Source organism: Poecilia reticulata, linkage group LG8 (genome assembly GCF_000633615.1).
Source record: "Poecilia reticulata strain Guanapo linkage group LG8, Guppy_female_1.0+MT, whole genome shotgun sequence".
Classification (NCBI taxonomy): domain Eukaryota; kingdom Metazoa; phylum Chordata; class Actinopteri; order Cyprinodontiformes; family Poeciliidae; genus Poecilia; species Poecilia reticulata.
Window position 1 is genome coordinate 4,583,972 of NC_024338.1, and position 6,567 is coordinate 4,590,538.

Consider the following 6,567-nt stretch of genomic DNA (forward strand, 5'->3'; position numbering starts at 1 on the left):
AGGAAGGAAGGAAGGAAGGAAGGAAGGAAGGAAGGAAGGAAGGAAGGAAGGAAGGAAGGAAGGAAGGAAGGAAGGAAGGAAGGAAGGAATATTGCATTCTTGATGACTTCCTGTGTCATGAGGGACGTCCTTAAGCATAAATACTGAAACATCTGAAGAAACCCTAGTCATATCATAGATGTATTTCCTCTTCCAAGGCAGTTGTATGACTTCACCGTTTGGTTCTAGAGACCCGGGCTGCCGGTACCGTCCTCCGTCTCCACTGCTCAGTGCTTTCAACAGCAACACGGACAAAACTTCTTTCCCTTCACCTGCCTTGCTCCGGACCAGTCAATCTAGTCTAAACCAGAGACTAGACTCACTTTTAGGGCAGGCGACCTGGTTGGCTTTATGTACTGACCAAGCTGTTTGACATGCATGTGTGCTTCTGTAGGTTCCCTAGCATGCTGCTTTGTGTTGGACACGCCGCACCTCAACATGCAAAAGAGACTGAGGGCTGGTTATGCTGAACTACTGGAACTAAGACACCGTGTTGTGGCATCAAGATGACATCTCTCTCATGGGGGAGACTGAGTGACTTGGCTTAGAATTTATTCATGAAAGAGCAGGCAGTAGCCCTTCATTTTAAACTTCTATTATGTGACAACACAGCACCGGGGGCGAAAATGARCCCACATCATTTCCAGCAACTGAAGTTCACTGTAGAATAGATAGGCCTCGTCTACACCTCTCCAGATATTTTTTGAAGCAGATTKTTTYCCCCTTCAGTTTGGAAAAAGTCTGCATCTGCATTGGCACGGTGCAGTAGGATTCCATATCATAATGCTGTAATGCCTATTTTGTCCCAGCGGGTGGCGATAATGACAACAATAATGATATCAAAATTCAAAAGCAGGAGATCCTCTTATATGCCCTCGTAACGCCTTGTTCATGGCTACCTTTCTGTCTACGCAAATGGCATCTCAGAACTGAAATGCCCTTACATGGGCTCCAACTTGTCAACTCATTTTGTAATCAGTATTACTTCATAGTGATGTTCATGACATCAGAATGCTCAGTCGGCATCTACGACAAAAAGCTGGACTTGAACTGGTGGTCAACACCACTCTAAGTCCCCACATTACAAAACCCTTTCTAGTTCATTCATGCCGAGTATAGAATATGGAAAAGCATTTCCATATTCTATACTTTTACAGAAATGTGTTTGAAATAAATAGTAACTTTACTTAGAGCCTGGTCAATGCAAAACGTGTTTTATGGGTAGGGTTAGGACGTGAGTTGCGGTTAGGCATTAAGGAATGAGGGGATTGCGAGCGGTGGGTCCTAAGGCTGGACCACAAAACCACTGCCTGGACAGTGTCAGCATTTGATTGGGGAAAAGTTCCACGTTTAGTCCAGACACCTTAAATCCAATGTAGTTGTCATGGATGGCAAAGGGGATTTTAACATGTTGAACCTTAGCTTCCAACTCGCTAGCTTCCGGCTCATTTAGAAAACGGTAACCTGTCTCTGATGAATCAAGTAGCATACAAATTCCTAAGTTGTGTTAAACTGAACAGGTAAAGTAGCATGCACAGTACAAAATGCTATCCGCCACTGTTGATGTTATCTGATTAAACCCTGCAGTCGTGTGTTCTGCACATGTGCGCTTTCACACCTGTGGAATACTCCACACCTCTGCGGCGGTTGCTTCAGAAAGGTTTCACTCTGAGCCCTGGATTSAAAAAGTGCCGGTGTGAGAAACTCTGACCACTGGAGATGTGTAAACGAGCGGCTGGATTTCAACAAGAATGTTACGGTTTCAGTGAAAATATCAGCTCTGATACTTCAGACTGAAAGCCTCTCTGATGCTTCTCCATCAAGAAAATATTCAAAATATTCTTCCAAAACAATTCTAACTCAGTGTGAACATGCACAAAACGGGGTGATACGTCGTCATTTTTAATATTTTCCGTGTTATCAGATCATGTGGATGCACCACAAACATTCTTAGTTCATGGTTTTAAAACTCACCTTTGGAAAGTTTTTTTTTTTTTTTTTTTATTGAGCTGAAAATATTTGGTTTGCAAAATATCTGGTTTGTGTGGACAGGCCTTTGGTTCATAAACTTCTAACTTGCTACAGAATTTTCACCTAATTTGTGAGACAAATGAAAGGTACTTTTGATTGCAACTCGTCAAGGTAAAGCAACAAGAGCAGAGCCACAGAGGACGAGGGTTTGACATTATCATCCCAGAGGCTTTACCTTGATAATTTTATGTCATAAAGTCAAACTGTAGCGAATAAACTGTCTTCAGTTGTTAAAAACCTCTGCCTTCTCATAAAGGTCAGAGATCTTGTGCCATATCATTATGAAGACTCATTATTTCATATAAAACTAAAAAATAAAATAAATAAAAAAAAAACACAAAAGAAGAAAAATGAGCCAACTCAGAGTTTCTGAGTCCTGAACAAGAGACTGTAAAGAAAAAAAAGTTTTTCATACATTCTGTATCAGAGATGTAGAGCAGAGAAGAAGGACTTTTGTTTGGTGGGTTGCAAAAAAATGAAAGCTTGTGATTTTGTTACACAATGAAATTGTACGATTACCTTTGTTAAATGTATGCCAACTTTGGAATCACATGACTAGATCATTCAACACATCTATGTGGATTTTATGATTTCTGAAGAATAATAATAGGCTATTTGATGTTTCAGAGTACTGAACAAAATCAGAATGGCATTTGTAGGCGGTTTTTGAAAACAGAAGAAAATGGCTTTTTAAACATGATCAATGACTATGAATAATCTGCAAATTCCAGATGAGATGTGTCCATGATGCAGATATTTGTCAAACTCTAGTTGCAGTTTGGAAGTATATGGTACTTAGCTGGGCTGCAGCAGCTAAAATGATGAAAATCATGTAGCCATATTATTACATCAGACCTCACAAGTTAAATATGCAGACAAAGGATGAAATTAGGGCAAAAGAGCTTATTTATGTGTCACTCTACCTGGACGTTTCTGATGGCTTAATCAGACCAGTAGCATCTCTTTTAAAGGCATTTCCAACCTGACTTTATTGTTTTCTCTTTAGCAGTCCAAACTCCAGGATGTAATACATCTGTTGCTGCAGGGTAATGGGGGGGAATAGTTGTGTCCAAAAGGCAGAGATGCTAATTTTCACAAGGCCGTCCAATGAAGCCACAGAAGTCAAGGTGAAAACAAATACCTTGTTTTTCTAGATTTCTGTGATTTCGGCAGGTCCAACATTTCAAAGAGCGATAATGAATGTGCCGTTATTTGATTTCGATTCTTGGAAAAGTAGCTAAAATCTTAAGGGTTTGTTAAAACCAGTACAAGCTTTCTGTTCTCCTGCAGTGATTTTTCAATAGCTATATCTTATCACCTTCAGTTCACCCGTAACCTAACTTTTCATTGCTGCCAGGAAATTTATTTGTAATTGACCTAATGTAGGCCTCTTTTACAGGCAACAAGGTAAAACTGTGCTGGAAGACTTAAGCTATACCAAATTGGTCTTTGGCAAAAAGTCAATATCTTAATATTGTTCTTGAATCTTGGCACATGGATTTGCACTGTCTAACTGCTTTACATTTAATGTTGTGTGACAGAATTCAAATGTAAAATTATGCTAGCAGGTTTGCTAAAGTATGAACCTCCTCAAAGGGAGCTAAGTTTTACAGTAGTTCACACCTAAAAGCTCTAACGTTCGGTACCAACAACAAACAGTTGAACATACTTTGTTTGTTGGCAGACAGGCATTTGGTTCATAAACCAAAGGCCATTTAATTCAAATGCCTTTGAATTAAATTTGTCAGGCATTTGAATTAAAAGCTAAATGCTAGCATGACTGTAGCATTTAGCTTTTAATTCATGTTTACTACAAACTCATGAAATCTCATAGATATATCTTCAGTTTGAGAAACCCAAAGCTTGATAAACATTTTGTGCCAAATTCCAGCTGCCAACCTGTGACTGAACAATCATTCTAGAAAGATATTTTTTTTGATAGAAGCTAACTAGTTCATGTTGAAATCTGAAGTCTCCACAGGGCCTGTCACCCAGCCATATGGGGCAGTCAGTTTGCACTCAGAATTCATAACTAATATGTTATATGTTGGGGAAATCAATGTTAACAGGCTACCAATGGCTGCCACATGCTCAAAATATAGTGACAATTCTAATAAGAATATATTTAATTGCACTTCTGATGGTTTGTATGTCATGAAATCAATCACTAATCATGATACTCGTATTGAACAAGTTACAGTGTTTTCATCCATAAGATGTAATGTGGACTTGTATAAGGTAGCCTGTTCACACGGTGGAACAATTCTCAATTTCCACTCGTTTTGCATCTATCAGCTGGAATATAGAGTTAAATTCAGGGTGACATAATTTCCAGATTAAACTTTGGCTTCGGTGATAAATGGACCATAACGGTATATTCAAAATATTAGAACAACTATGTGAATGTCAGATGATGATTTTTGTCAGACAAGTGTTGATGTGTTTTCCCTAAAAACAAAACGATTTGTGAACATTTATCCGCATTTTTGCACCAAGCTGCTCCCATCTGCTAGGGGACAGTAACCTGACAAGCTTAAGGTGATAACACCAGAAGGATCGTTTTTGTGAGAGAAAAGTGTGACTTGGCAATTACCGCCCAAATTTTCATCAAGGATCAACTCATTGCAATGTGCCATATTTTATCTTGCATCATGTACAAGACAAAAACTATTGTGGAAACTTCTGATATGACGAAGTTGGTCCAATTTTACTCCCTTTTCATTTGTGACTCATGTGTAAAGAAGAATCTTTGTTGAACAAAAGTCAAGGCTACTAGTGTTACTAGAGTGCTAATGCTGCAATATGTTACTATGTGGATGTATGAATATGTATGTGAGAAATAAGAATTATTTGATCAACTGTTACAATGACTTTATATAAAAATCTTTCCAAGCACTGTGTTTTTGTTTATTTCTAGGATATAGAGTTGTTTTCTTTTTTTTTCTTGTTTTATTTAAACAGACATTTTCAAAGTTTGGCCACAAGAGGGCAACAGGAGATGTTTGAAGGAGAAGATTTAGCCATTAATGGTTTCATCTTATGTACAATATTACATAAACTTTTTTATTATTATTGCTACTAACATAAACATATATCATCACCATAAAATAGGTACCATAGCGTATACATTGTGTTCACACTACATACTAACAGAGAAGAAACAAAACAAACAACGTAAAATGAATCAAAAACTTAGCAGGGCAAATTGTACATACAACAGAAAAATCCAGGGCAATACATTAAAGTACACATATTTTCAAAAGAGAGATCAACTTAAAAACATTTTTTGACTTAACAAAAAATAAGGACTTATGAAACAAATTCAACTAATTATACCACTGCATAAAATCAGGGATGGTTTTACAGAATGAAGATTTAGCCAATAGGAGAACGTTCCTTGATGTAAAGTCATTAATGACGTCATCACATGAAATCTGCTCAGCTACTTTTGCCGTTCCTGAGACATGGTGGACCTCAGATATGTTTTAGTAAGTTTCAACTTTGAAAAACGTCTCTCTGGTCCAGCCACAGATTATGGGACTGACCACAAGGAAGAACCAGCGAGGAGGAATGAGAGAGAGGTCATTAAATACTGGCAGTGTGAACATCAACCTGGGCTGATTGACTAATAAGTTACAGGTGTGAGGGAGGAGCGCGAGAGAAAAGTACACAACAGGGGAACTAGAAAAATAAATCTAACATTAAAGAATAACTAAGAAACACAAAGAAACTAGAGTAACAAAATGTGACATAAACATACTAAAGTGGAATCACTACAAAAAAACTGAAATAAAACAGAATTAAGGTTGATTTAATTAGAATAAGGACCTAATGAACACAAATAAAGGAACTAGAATCTGGATCATTGTTTTGATGCCATAAAATAATATTTTTGCTCATGATCTGTTACAACAAACAAAAATAAGTTATGTGCTGACCGAGGCAGATTTTGGTGTATGTTAACTAAAACCACTCCAAACGACCCGGTGTTCTTCCTGAGAAAAATAAAATAAAACCTGACTAATTTGAGTTCAGCTAAAGAGAATGATCAATTCTTCTGTCGTGACTCCTGTCAGTCAACAGAATAAGGTGTTTCTATTTGGTCCTCAATGTGGTGAATATAAAACAATAGTAAAACAAAACTCACCACAAAATAATCAAACAAATACAAGTTTCTTTACCTTTTTGTGCCGAGTTTATATCTAAAGTTATTGGGTCTGAAAAGACAGCGGCGTTGTCCAGACTTAGCGTCAGACCCACGTGACCGGTGAGCAGCAGGGCTCTGTCCGAGGTGCTGAAGCAGGAAAACCAGCCCAGCAGCCGAACCCACTGTTAGTTTTCAGTGATATGTGGTCCAASAGCTCGGACTCGACCTCCGAGCTGCTCCGCGTGCTGCTGTACGGATCACTTAGAGATGGTTAGCGTGATATCTCCAGACTCATCCCGCCCCGCGCGCCCCCTTTTGCACGCTTCCGCCTCAACCGACCAATGAGAGCG